The following is a 14,993-nucleotide window of genomic DNA, read 5'->3' as shown; positions in this document are numbered from 1 at the left end:
GAGGGTATAGAAGAAGAGTAGAGGAGGTTAGCAGGGACCCATGACTGACTTACCCATCACAGAAGCAGAGAGCCTGAGAGCCTAAGGAACTGAGAGTTCCAACTGCTGATTATTGTTCCTGATACAGGCCATACTGATGGGCATCACAGTCCTCCTCTGTGAACTGTGGCCTGACTAATGCTAGGACTCTGATATGGGCTGTTGAATGCTTCCCACTGCTTGCCTGAACCTGGTCATCTCTTGTTCTGTAGTCAGGGGAAACTTTCTGCCCCGAGTCTGAACAAATTCTGGAAGTAGACGCTAAATAACTGTTTAAAACAGACTTCAACCCTAGGAATGCCTCTGATCCTGCTCCAGTCTCTTCCATTCAGCTATCTGCTCAAACGTCACCTCCTCAGAGAAGCCTTCCCTGACCATCCCATCTAAAGGAGTGCTCCCATACCCTACTTTCTTTTCTTCGTAGCACTTACTATTGCCTGACTTTATATTATTTAGTTATTGCCTCTTTCCCCACTAGAATGTAAGTTCCAGCTCACTATCATTACCTGCAGAACCTAGACCATTGCCTAGGATGTAATAGATGCTCAATAAACATTTGTTCAACGAATGGATAGAAGGATGGATGAATGAATCTAATTCACACTGAACCACAGACTTACTCATGAAATCTATGGAGCTTCTCTTTTCCTGGGAAGGCACATGACATGAGCTGGCACATTCCGTGGAACATGATAGTGACTCAATGAACTGAATGAAAGTGAGAGATAGCTATGGGGAGGGAGGCTTGGCTTAGACCAATGATTCTTGCTATGTGTGAGGACATTGTGAACAAACCCTCCTTCCCCCAACCCCAGGTAGAATATCAAAATCAGAATCTCTTAAAAAGCACTTTTATCGGGCTTCCCTGGTGGCGCAGTGCTTGAGAGTCTGCCTGCCGATGCAGGGGACACGGGTTCGTGTCCCGGTCCGGGAAGATCCCACATGCCGCGGAGCGGCTGGGCCCGTGAGCCATGGCCACTGAGCCTGCGCGTCTGGAGCCTGTGCTCCGCAACGGGAGAGGCCACAACAGTGAGAGGCCCGCATACTGCAAAAAAAAAAAAAAAAAGCACTTTTATCATTACAAATATGCAGTTCAAGTTTAAAAATTATTTACAAATTTTTTTAAAATTACAAAGAGGAGACTTCCCTGGCAGTCCAGTGGTTAAGACTCCGCGATTCCACTGCAGGGGGCACGGGTTCGATTCCTGGTCAGGGAACTAAAGATCCCACATGACTTGCGGTGTGGCCAAAAAAAAAAAAAGAAAAAAAAATTACAAAGAGAAAATATAAAAAAAGAAGGATTGCTTTCATGATACAAAATACAAAAAGAACACGAGTTTTTGTCTCTTGAAAAGTCAGCATGGCCTTATAATGGTTGCGGACAGCACCAGACTGACAGTCCGTAGGGCACCTCTCTTTTGAAAATTCTATGATTCTAAGCCCACGCACATCCCATGGCATGTGATCCGGCTGTACAAGATCTCTTCCCTAAGGAGTGCCTTTCACGGAAGAAAATGCTGCTCAAATTGTTTTCCCCATCGTAAAAAAAAAGCCATGGAAATTACCAAACCACAACTGAGCTGCGGTCAAAGCAGTCTTGAATGAGCATTAACAAGAAGAGGGTGTCATGAAACAAAGGCGAATTTTCCCTTTCCTTCCCTCCCCCATGCTGATCACATTCCATTTTTCAAGATGATGGCAGCTATCCAGCGGGCGTTTAATTTATGTAAATCCACAGCAGCTCCTAGGTGGAACTGACACAGCAAGGGGCTGCAGAAGCCAGACCTTGATGTTCTAATTGAGATTCTGTCCCCGGATGGCTGTGGAGAATGTAAAGGACCTCATATGCAACGCGGGCTGCATCTATTAACTGTCCAAACCCGCTGCCGGGTGAGGCAGATCAGACGTTGCAGGCTTCGACTTTTTAAGATGACTGTTTAAAATTACACAAATACTTGCTCATTGAGAAAAGATGAGTAGAATATAAATAGCCAGGAGGGCCTAAAAATGACCAACAACCAGGGATAGCTACTGTTTAATATATCGATATTCCAGACCTTTCTCCAAGCATGTGTATACACATATTTCCCGAAATAAAAAATTATAATGTACTATTTTATGGCCTGATTTTTTTCACTTAGCCTTATGTTGTAAAGATCATTCCTTGTCAAGGCATGAAGGTTTACATTATTAATAGATGGCTTCTGGTTTTCCACTATGTAAACATGGTTGCGGTGAACATAGTTGTAATTGAATATGTAATTATTTATTTAGGATAATTCTCTAAAAGTGAGATTTCAGGGTATTTACATTTTAAGATTTATAATATTACCTCTTCTTGACAACATACAATAATAATATTATTATTACTACTATTATACAAGCAGTTAACACTTAATAGATCTTACTGTATGCCAGAAACTGTTCTAAGCATTTTATATGTATTAACGTATTTAATCCTCCGCATGATTCTATGTGATAGGTGCTATGATGCCCATTTTACAGATGGGGAAACCAAGGTAGAGAGAAGTTAAGTAACTCGATTAAAGTTACATGTGAGGCAAGTGGCAGAGTCCAGAATAGAACTCAGAAGGACAGTAGCCTATAATCCTCACCACCACACAGCCTTTGTCAGTTTGATAAAGCAAACAATCAACCTTAGGCTTTTTTTTTTGTTTTTTTTGCGGTACGCGGGCCTCTCACTGTTGTGGCCTCTCCCGTTGCGGAGCACAGGCTCTGGACGCGCAGGCTCAGCGGCCATGGCTCACGGGCCCAGCCGCTCCGCGGCATGTGGGATCTTCCCGGACCGGGACACGAACCCGTGTCCCTTGCATCGGCAGGCGGACTCTCAACCACTGCGCCACCAGGGAAGCCCCAACCTTAGGTTTTTAAATTCTAGCCCACAGATGGAGTTATAGGTGTTTCCCAATGTTTTCTAAATTTTTCCTCACCAAGACATCCCTCACCTTTCATTCATCAAAGCAAGTACCTTATCCAAGGAGCCTGCCACTGATTTCTTACCTGGAAAGATAAAATACTAAATGTAAAACTGTTAATTTTTTTAAAGAAAAGTGTAATTGAAAACCATTCTAAAGGATAGCCAGTGCTTCTGCTTTGGCACCAGTGACAACTGCTGGTTGACAGTCCAGTGGAAATGCATTCTTATTTGGACAATGTTCTACTTCTTTACCCAAAAAGGTCCCCATGTCACGGAGCCTCACCTGAACCTCTCAGCTAATTTTGCATTCACTTTTTACTTGAAAATATTTGCAAACAGGGGTCAATGAGAATTTAGTAGGGTTGAGGTGATTCTGTTTCTTGTAGCTTTTACCCCTAAGCATGGGAACTGCTTATAGGTATTGTTTTCCCTTCCACTTTTACCACTGAAGCTGCATGAACTCCAGCCTTGTTCCAAAGAGCAGAAGGGCTCAGCATGCCTGACCTTGGGTTTTCATCTTGGTTTCACAAATACAAGCCATGTGACCTTGAGTAAGTTACTTAACCTCTCTTTGACATAGTCACTTCAAGTATAAGATGGTGGTGATAAAATAGCATTTTGTGAGGTGAGATGAGAAGTTGGGTGTAAAACACTTAGAATGCAAGCTATATTCATTAGAGAAACAATGTTACCTATTTGTCAAATGCACAAATTTTGGAGTCAGACTTCCTATATTCAAATCTTGGCCCTGAAACCTTTTAGTTGTGTGAACTAGGGCAATTTATTTATCTTCTCTGTGCCTCAATTTCCTCATCTGAAATAATAGTACCTACATCATAGGGTTTCTATGAAGATTCAATGAGTTAATTTATGTAAAGTGCTTAGAAAAGTACCTGACACACAGTAAGTGTTGGCTATTAATGTTGTCGTTATTATTAATATTAACAATATTATTATTAAAGTGCTACATGGCGTACTTTAAAGAGGCTTTTAAAACATTGGAGAGGATGTGGAGAAACAGGAACCTTCATACATTGTTGATGGGAATGTAAAATGGTGCAGCCTCTGCTGAAAAACCATTTGTTAGTTCCTTAATATTTTAAGCATTAAAAATTACCATAGAACTCAGCAATTCCACTCAATATATATTCAGAAGAATTGAAAATGGATGCCTAAACAAAAACTTGTACACAAAGGTTCACAGCAACATCATTCTTAATAGGTGGAAACAACCAAATGTCAGTGAACTGATGAATGGATAGATAAAATGTAGTATACTATTTTATTTGGCCATAAAACAGAATGAAGTACTGATGCAGCTAAAAGATGGATAAACCTTGAAAACATTATGCTAAGTAAAAAGAAGCCAGTCACAAAGCATCATATATTACATGATTCCATTTATGTGAAATGTCCAAAATAAGAAAATCCATAGAGACAGAAAGTAGATTAGTGGTTTCCTGAGGCTGGAGCAGAGAGGGAGGGACAGCAGGAGTGGAGAATGACTGCTAACGTTTATGTGGTTTCTTTTTTGAGGTGATGAAAGTGTTCTAAAATTAGAGTGTGGTGATGGTTGTGCAATTCTATAAATGTACTAAAAACCATTGGATCATATACTTAAAATGGGTGAATCTTATGGTATATATATTATACCTTAATAAAGCTGTTCTTTTCAGAGGCTTATGGACCTAAGAAGGATTAAGTTCCCCTCGTACCACTTGACATCTATTTTGGTCAAAAGTGATGGAATCTTTTTGGGGTTCTAATAAGAGGATGATCGGATCAAAATTGGTCCCTCTCCTGACCAGTGTTAACCAGATCTCACCATGGCCCTCCAGGGTCTTTGCAATCAAGTCATCTGTTTTGAATCTTTCTGCAGCCGTGGGGATGCTCATTGTCCTGTGGTCTACCATATTCAGGATAATTTCATGCTGTAAATGAACCCTAATGGAGTGCAAGGACCTTGTCTTATTCTCCACTGTATTCACAGTGCCTATCTGGCACATAGTACGTGCTCAATAAATATATGATAAATGAATAAATTGATGGATAGATAGACAGGAAGCATGAGTTGTGGAAAGACTTTGAAACCAAGACTTGGATTCAAATCTCACCTCCACTAACTACTAGATATGCAACATTGAGCAAATTGGTTAAATTCTCTCAAACTCAACTTCTTTTAAAATGGGTGAAATAGAACCTCTTTCATAGGCAGTAAGTTTTAACTCAGAGGATACATGCTATGTGATAACTCAATAAATGTTAGTTTCCTTCCTTTTTTTTCCCCACCGATTAAAAAAGCCCTGGGACATTGGAAAGTTCTATACTACAAATGGCTTTGTGTGAAGTCCTGTTGTAGCAATAAACATGAGCATTGACACTTTCTTAAGCACAAACTTAATGTTATGTGATCTGTCCTCAATCGTGGTAGTTGGCAATGAAATTTGAGCCCATAAAATGCCAGAATTGGGAGGGCTCTTAGTAATAGATCATCTAGTCCAAGCCCTATAACTTCATAGAGAATTCTCAAATGCCACAACATTGGTGACTCTTTTGGAGACTCTGGCTTAATTTTTAAAAGTGGGCAAATAAATAAGTGGCAAGGTGAATGGCAGACATCTGGGGGATAAACAGTGAGAAATTCCAGGAGTGATTCATTGTCCTCACCCGTGAAAAAGTCCCCTATGCTATCTGACAGCTTAATCACCCTGTGTATTTATACAGGGTGAGGCAAAGGTCACTGTACAAGAGAGAACTACTGGAGGAACAGGTGTTGATCTTCAATCTTCTAAATATATTAGTCAAAGCAGAATGTCTGGAATGGGAAAAAACAGTCAGCATATCTATATAGGATCCTGCTTACACTTCAGTTCCAAGAACCAATTTTTAGTTTCTTCATTAAACTTTAAACCTTGCTTTCATAAGAAGGAACTATCTGAATTTGGCTCCCTGGTCCAGTGAAATGTGGTATACAACGAAAATAGGCAAATAATATTTTCATTTATTAAGGTCCTGAATCAAAGCCAAACTGTAGCTAATTAAGAAAATAATTGGTTCGTGTAGAAAGTAAACAAAGGAAAATTAACTTGCTAACTTGTTTTCCATATTTGATAACTTCAAGTGTGACAGATATGTCTATTTATATTGTACAGAGAAAGTGCATGTCACAAATTCTGTCTCCTTATTTATACAATGCACAGAAGCATCAAGGGTAATAATGGAAGCCTAAGAGGGAAAACAACACTGGGAGGCAGTAGAGCCTAGTGGTTAAAAGCACAGGCTTGTTTTCAGTCAAGATCAAAGCCTAGGCTAATGTAGGAAGTAATCCAAGTCCCCACCAATACACACAGACACACACACACACACACACACACACACACACACACACCACACACACCACAAACTCACACATTCCAGATATGTAGAAGTGTCAGACTTTAAAGTGTAAATGTAGACTTGATCTTGAAAGGAAGAAAAGAAGTATCCAGGTGCAAGAAACAAAGAAAATACCCAGAATGGTGAGTAGGATTTGAAGACTTGAGGCTCAAAGGGATAAGTGAACCAGATATAGTTCTTAGGATCTGGAATTTTAATGCTTAAAAGAGACTAAGAGTCAGGGCTGCAAGTTCCATGTAAGGCAGAGAGTTAAAGCTGATATACCTGGGGAAGGGGGAAGTAGAGAAACGGAAAGTCTGTCTTCTCTGAAAAAAACTAATTGATGGCCTGAGGACAGCAATTATGTGGTCTCTGCCCTAAGTCATAGGTGGAAAAAAAGTCACCCTGAGAGAAGGCAGACAGTGGAAGCAAGAAGAAATACAATCGTGCAGCCTATGGAACGAAGAGCACATTCACAGAAAGATGGACAAAATGAAAAGGCAGAGGTCTATGTACCAGATGAAGGAACAAGATAAAACCCCAGAAAAACAACTAAATGAAGTGTAGATAGGCAACCTTCCAGAAGAAGCATTCAGAATAATGATAGTGAAGATGATCCAGGACCTTGGAAAAAGAATAGAGGCAAAGTTCGAGAAGATGCAAGAAATGTTTAACAAAGACCTAGAAGAATTAAAGACCAAACAAACAGAGATGAACAATACAATAACTGAAATGAAAACTACACTAGGAGGAATCAATAACAGAATAACTGAGGCAGAACAGATAAGTGACCTGGAAGACAGAATGGTGGAATTCACTGCTGTGGAACAGAATAAAGAAAAAAGAATGAAAAGAAATGAAGACAGCCTAATAGACCTCTTAGACAACATTAAACGCACCAACATTCACATCATAGGGGTCCCAGAAGGAGAAGAGAGAGAGAAAGGACCCAAGAAAATATTTGAAGAGATTATAGTCGAAAACTTCCCTAACATGGGAAAGGAGATAGCCACCCAAGTCCAGGAAGCACAGAGAGTCCCATACAGGATAAACCCAAGGAGAAACACACCGAGACACATAGTAATCAAATTGACAAAAATTAAATACAAGGAAAAATTAAGAGCAACAAGGGAAAAATGACAAATAACATACAAGGGAACTCCCATAAGGTTAACAGCTGATTTCTCAGCAGAAACTGTGCAAGCCAGAAGGGAGTGGCACGATATATTTAAACTGATGAAAGGGAAGAACCTACAACCAAGATTACTCTACCTGGCAAGGATCTCATTCAGATTTGGTGGAGAAATCAAAAGCTTTACAGACAAATGAAAGCTAAGTGAATTCAGCACCACAAAACCACCCCTACAACAAATGCTAAAGGAACTTCTCTAAGTGTGAAACAAAACAGAAGAAAATGACCTACTAAAACAAACCCAAAACAATTAAGAAAATGGTAATAGGAACATACATATTGATAATTACCTTAAATGTGAATGGATTAAATGCTCCAACCGAAAGATACAGGCCCACTGAATGGATACAAAAATAAGACCCATATATATGCTGTCTACAAGAGACCCACTTCAGACCTAGGGATACATACAGACTGAAAGTGAAGGGATGGAAAAAGATATTCCACGCAAATGGAAATCAAAAGAAAGCTGGAGTAGCAAGACTCATACCAAATAAAATCGACTTTAAAATAAAGAATGTTACAAGAGACAAAGAAAGACACTACATAATGATTAAGGGATCAATCCAAGAAGAAAATATAACAGTTATAAATATATATATGCACCCAACATAGGAGCACCTCAATACATAAGGCAAATGCTAACAGCTAGAAAAGAGGAAATCGACAGTAACACAATAATAGTGGGGGACTTTAACACCTCACTTACACCAATGGGCAGATCATCCTGACAAAAAATTAATAAGGAAACACAAGCTTTAAATGACACAATAGACCGGATAGATTTAATTGATATTTATAGGACATTCCATCCGAAAACAGCAGATTACACTTTCTTCTCAAGTGCACATGGAACATTCTCCAGTATAGATCACATCTTGGGTCACAAATCAAGCCTCAGTAAATGTAAGAAAATTGAAGTCACATCAAGCATCTTTTCTGACCACAATGCTATGAGATTAGAAATCAAATACAGGGAAAAAAGCTGTAAAAAACACAAACACATGTGGAGGTTAAACAATATGTTAGTAAATAACCAAGAGATCACTGAAGAAATCAAAGAGGAAATCAGAAAATACCTAGATACAAATTACAATGAAAACACGACAATCCAAAACCTATGGGAGAAGAACAAACAAAACCCAAAGTCAGTAGAAGGAAAGAAATCATCAAGATCAGAGCAGAAATAAATGAAATAGAAACAAAGAAAACAATAGCAAAGATCAATAAAACTAAAAGCTGGTTCTTTGAGAAGATAAACAAAATTGATAAACCTTTAGGCAGACTCATCAAGAAAAAGAAGAAGAGGACTCAAATCAATAAAATTAGAAATGAAAAAGGAGAAGTTACAAGGGACACCAAAGAAATACAAAACATCATAAGAGACTACTAGAAGCAACTCTATGCCAATAAAATGAACAACCTGGAAGAAATGGACAAATTCTTAGAAAGGTATAGCCTTCCAAGACTGAACCAGGAAGAAACAGAAAATATGAACAGACCAATCACAAGTAATGAAATTGAAAGTGTGATTAAAAATCTTCCAACAAACAAAAGTCCAGGATCAGATGGCTTCACAGGTGAATTCTATGAAACATTTAGAGAAGAGCTCACACGCATTCTTCTCAAACTCTTCCAAAAAATTACGGGGGAAGGAACACTCCCATACTCATTCTACAAGGCCACCATCACCCTGATACCGAAACCAGACAAAGATACTACAAAAAAAAAGAAAATTGCAGACCAATATCACTGATGAATATAGATGCAAAACTACTCAACAAAATACTAGCAAACAGAATCCAACAACACATTAAAAGGATCATACACCATGATCAAGTGAGATTTATCCGAGGGATGCAAGGATTCTTCAATATACGCAAATCAATCAATGTGGTACACCATATTAACAAACTGAAGAATAAAATCCATACTATCATCTCAATAGATGCAGGGAAAGCTTTTGACAAAATTCAACACCCATTTATGATAAAAACTCTCCAGAAACTGGGCATAGAGGGAACGTACCTCAACATAATAAAGGCCATATATGACAAACCCACAGCAAACATCACTCTCAATGGTATAAAACTGAAAGAATTTCCTCTAAGATCAGGAACAAGACAAGGATGTCCACTCTCACAAATATTATTCAACATAGTTTTGGAAGTCCTAGCTATGGCAATCAGAGAAGAAAAAGAAATAAAAGGAATCCAAACTGGAAAAGAAGAAGTAAAACTGTCACTGTTTGCAGATGACATGGTACTATACATTGATAACCCTAAAGATGCCACCAGAAAATGACTAGAGCTAATCAATGAATTTGGTAAAGTTGCAGGATACAAGATTAATGCACAGAAATCTCTTGCATTTGTATACACTAACAACAAAAGTTCAGATAGAGAAATTAAGGAAACAATCCCATTCACCATTGCAACAGAAAGAATAAAATACCTAGGAATAAACCTACCTAAGGAGGTAAAAGACCTGTACTCAGAAAACTATGACACTGATGAAAGAAATCAAAGCTGACACAAACAGATGGAGAGATATGCTGTATTCTTGGATTGGAAGAATCAATGTTGTGAAAATGACTATACTACCCAAAGCAATCTACAGATTCAATGAAATCTGTATCAAGTTACCAATGACATTTTTTACAGAACTAGGACAAAAAAATCTTAAAATTTGTATGGAGACACAAAAGACCCTGAATAGCCAAAGCAATCTTGAGGGAAAAAAACAGAGCAGAGGAATCCATCTCCCTGACTTCAGAATATACTACAAAGCTACAGTAATCAAGACAATATGGTACTGGCACAAAAACAGAAATATAGATCAATGGAACAGGATAGAAAGCCCAGAGATAAACCCACGCACCTATGGTCAACTAATCTATGACAAAGGAGGCAAGGATATACAATGGAGAAAACACAACCTCTTCAATAAGTGGTGCTGGGGAAACTGGACAACTACATGTAAAAGAATGAAATTAGAACACTCTCTAACACCATACACAAAAGTAAACTCAAAATGGATTAAAGACCTAAATTAAGACTGGACAGTATAAAACTCTTAGAGGAAAACATAGGAAGAACACTCTTTGACATAAATCACAGAAAGATCTTTTTTGACCCACCTCCTAGAGTAATAGAAATAAAAAAAAACAAATGGGACCTAATGAAACTTAAAAGCCTTTCCACAGCAAAGGAAACTATAAACAAGACAAAAAGACAACCTTCAGAATGGGAGAAAATATTTGCAAATGAATCAATGGACAAAGGATTAATCTCCAAAATATATAAACAGTTCATGCAGCTCAATATTAAAAATACAAACAGCCCAATCCAAAAATGGGCAGAAGACCTAAACAGACATTTCTCCAAAGAAGATGTACAGATTGCCAACAAACACATGAAAGGATGCTCAACATCACTAATCATTAGAGAAATGCAAATCAAAACTACAATGAGGTATCACCTCAGACTAGTTAGAATGGGCATCATCAGAAAATCTACAAACAACAAATGCTAGTGAGGGTGTGGAGAAAAGGGGACCCTCTTGCACTGTTGCTGGGAATGTAAATTGATACAGCTACTATGGAGAATGGTATGGAGGTTCCTTAAAAAACTAAAAATAGAACTACCATATGAACCAGCAATCCCCCGACTGGGCATATACCCAGAGAAAACCATAATTCAAAAAGACACATGCACCCCAATGTTCATTGCAGTAGTTTACAATAGCCAGGTCATGGAAGCAACCTAAATGTCCATCAACAGAGGAATGGATAAAGAAGATGTGGTGCATATATACAATGTAATATTACTCAGCCATAAAAAGGAATGAAATTGGGTCATTTGTAGAGACGTGGATAGACCTAGAGACTGTCATACAGAGTGATATAAATCAGAAAGAGAAAAACAAATTTCATGTATTAATGCATGTATGTGGAATCTAGAAAAACGGTACAGATGAACCGGTTTGCAAGGCAGAAACAGAGACACAGATGTAGAGAACAAATGTATGGACACCAAGGGGGGAAAGCAGAGTGGGGGTGTTTTTGTGGGATGAATTGGGAGATTGGGATTGACATATATACACTAATATGTATAAAAGAGATAACTAATAACAACCTGCTGTATAAAAATAAATAAAATAAAATTCAAATTAAAAAAAGTTAACCTGAAAAAAAAATCTATGCCCCTAGACAATGTGACATGGAAAGAAACAAAAAATAATAATATATCAAAATTTAAATAATATATCAATAGTCACAATAAATGTAAATGGATTAGAAACACCTATTTGAAGACAGAGACACTCAGATTAAATATTAAAAATTCAGCTATATGCTGTCTATAAGAAACTTACCTAAAATATCATGAATCAGGTAATTTAAAGGAAAATGGGGGGATGGAAAATGACAGAAGAGGCAAAATGGAATTTAAAGTGGAAAGCATTAATAAAGACAAAGAGACACATTACAATGATTAATAAACAGACATTCACTTAAAAAATTTTTATGAGTTAAAAATATAGCTCCCAATGTATAAAGTGAAAGTTGACAGAGTTAAAATGAGAAATAATCTAATCCATAATCACCATGAGAGATTTTAACACATTTCATTCAGGAACAGATAGATAAGTTGACAAATTTACTAGGGACACATAAGGTCTGAATGAAATGAATAAAACAATAAACTTGAGTTAATAAATAGATATGTAAAGAACACTGGCCAATCTGATAAAGTTACATACTAATCTTTAGGGAAAAGCTTTCATTCTTTCCCTATTGTGTGTGATGTTACCTGTGCAATTTTCATAAATGCCCTTCACCAGGTTGAGGAAGTTTCCTTCTATTCCAAGTTTTCAGTGTTTTTACAATGAATGGCTTTTGGATTTTGTCAAATGCTTTTTCTGCATCAATTAAAATGATCATTTGCAGTTTCCCCCCTTCATTCTATTAATATGGTACATTACACTGATTTTTTTCATATGTTGAACCAATCTTACCTTCCTGGGATAAATTCCACTCATTCATAATGAATAGTTCTCTTAATAGGATGCTAGAATTGGTTGCATATTTTTGCACCTATATTCAAAAAGGATATTAGTCTATAATTTTTTTTCTTGTGATATCTTTATCTGGATTTGATATCAAGTTAATGCTGGCCTCATATAATAAGTTATTAATGTTCCCTATTCTATTTTTTGGAAGGTTTTGAGAACAATTGGTGTTAATTCTTCTTTAAAAGTTTGACAGAATTCACCAGTGAAGCCATCTGGTTCTAGACATTTCCTTTTTTTTTTTTTTTTTTACATCTTTTTTGGAGTATAATTGCTTTACACCTAGGCTTTTCTTTTTAAGGAAGTTTTAAGTTATTTATTCAATCCCTCTACCTCAGGGGCCCCAACCCCTGGGCCACGGACAGGTACTCTTTTGCAGCCTGTTAGGAACTGGGCTGCACAGCAGGTGAGCAGCAGGCAAGTGAGCAAAGCTTCATCTGCTGCTCCCCATCGCTTGCATTACCACTGAACCATCTCCCCATTGCTCGCATTACCGCCTGAACCCTCGTCCCTGGTGCCAAAAAGGTTGGGGACCGCTGCTCTACCTGTTATGTCTGTTCAGGTTTTCTACTCCTTCTTGCATACATTTTGGTAGTTTTGTGTTTCTAGGAATTTGTCCATTTCCTCTAGTCTATCTCATTTGCTAGTGTTCATTTGTTCATAGTATTCTCTTATAATCATTTTTTAAAATTTTTGTAAGGTCTGTAATTATGTTCCCGGTTTCATTTCTGATATTAGTAATTTAGAGTTTTCTCTTTTTTTGTTAGTCATTCTAGCAAAAGTTTTAACAATTTTGTTGATAGTTTCAAAGAACCAACTTTTGGTTTTGCTGTTTATTGTTTTCCTATCCTCTATTTTGTTTACTTTTCTTCTAATCTTTAACATTTCCTTCCTTCACTACTTTTATGATTAGTTCACTCTTTTCCTAGTTCTTTAAGATGTAAAGTTAGGTTATTGATTTGGGATCTTTATTATTCTTTATACTTTTTAAATATATGCATTTACAGGTGTAAATTTCCCTCTCAACATGGCTTTCACTGCATCATGTTAGTTTTGGTATGTTTTATTTTTGTTTTCATTCATCTTAAGTACTTTCTACTTTCACTTGTAATCTCTTCTTTGACTCATTGACTGTTTAAAAGTGTGTTGTTAAATTTCCACATATTTGTAAGTTTTTCCAGTTTTTCTTCTGTTTTTGATTTCTAATTTCATTCCACTATGGTCAGAGTAAGTACTTTGAATGATTTCAATCTTTTTGAACTTCTTAAGACTTGTTTTGTGGCCTAATGTATGGTCTCTCCTGAAGAATATTGCATGTGCACTTGAGAAAATGTGTATTCTGCTATTGTTGAGTGGAGTGTTTATATATGTTTGTTAGGTCTAGTTGGTGTACATTATAGTGTTTCAAATCTCCTATGGCTTTACTGATCTTCCATCTAGTTCTATCCCATTTCTAAACTAGGGTACTGAAGTCTCCAGTTATTATTGTGGAACTATCCATTTCTCTCTCCAATTTTATTAGCTTCTGATTCATACATTTTGAGATTTTGTTGTTAGGTATATATATATTTATAACTTTTATATCTTCTGGAAGGATTGACACTATTTTCAATATATAATTACCTCTTTTTTTTTTTTTTTCGGTACATGGACCTCTCACTGCTGTGGCCTCTCCCGTTGCAGAGCACAGGGTCCGGATGCGCAGGCTCAGCGGCCATGGCTCACAGGCCCAGCTGCTCCGCGGCATGTGGGATCCTCCTGGACCGGGCCATGAACCCGTGTCCCCTGCATCGGCAGGTGGACTCCCAATCACTGCGCCACCAGGGAAGCCCTATAATTACCTCTTTTTGTCTTTAAATCTATTTTGTCTGATATTAGTATAGCCACTACAACACTCTTTTGGTTAGTATTTGTATAAAAGATCTTTTTCCATCTTTTCATTTTCAACCTATTTTTCTCTTGGGATATAAAGTGTCTCTGGTAAATAGTGTATAGTTGGATCATGTTTTTAATCCACTCTACCAACCCGTCTTTTAATTAGAAAGTTTACTCCATTCACATTCAAAGTAATTACTGAAACAGAGAATAACATTTGTCTTGGAGGTTTATAGGAACATTGTGACGGGACATAGACCTACGCAGACAGCTATAAGAATAAAGGATTCTGGCACCAAGAAGTCTGCAACAACCAACCACACCCTCTTCCCTTTTAGTAGGAAAGAAGCCTGAATTCTAACTCCGGGAAGATGGTTCTTTGGGACACTAGTCCACCATCTTCTCAGTCTGCTGGCTTTCTGGATAAAGTCGCTATTCCTTATTCCCCCCTCCCAAAACAAAACAAAACAAAAATAAGTACTGATATGAATGGACTTACTTCTG

The sequence above is a fragment of the Orcinus orca genome, chromosome X, assembly GCF_937001465.1.
Source record: "Orcinus orca chromosome X, mOrcOrc1.1, whole genome shotgun sequence".
Taxonomy (NCBI): domain Eukaryota; kingdom Metazoa; phylum Chordata; class Mammalia; order Artiodactyla; family Delphinidae; genus Orcinus; species Orcinus orca.
This window is presented reverse-complemented; position numbering follows the sequence as displayed.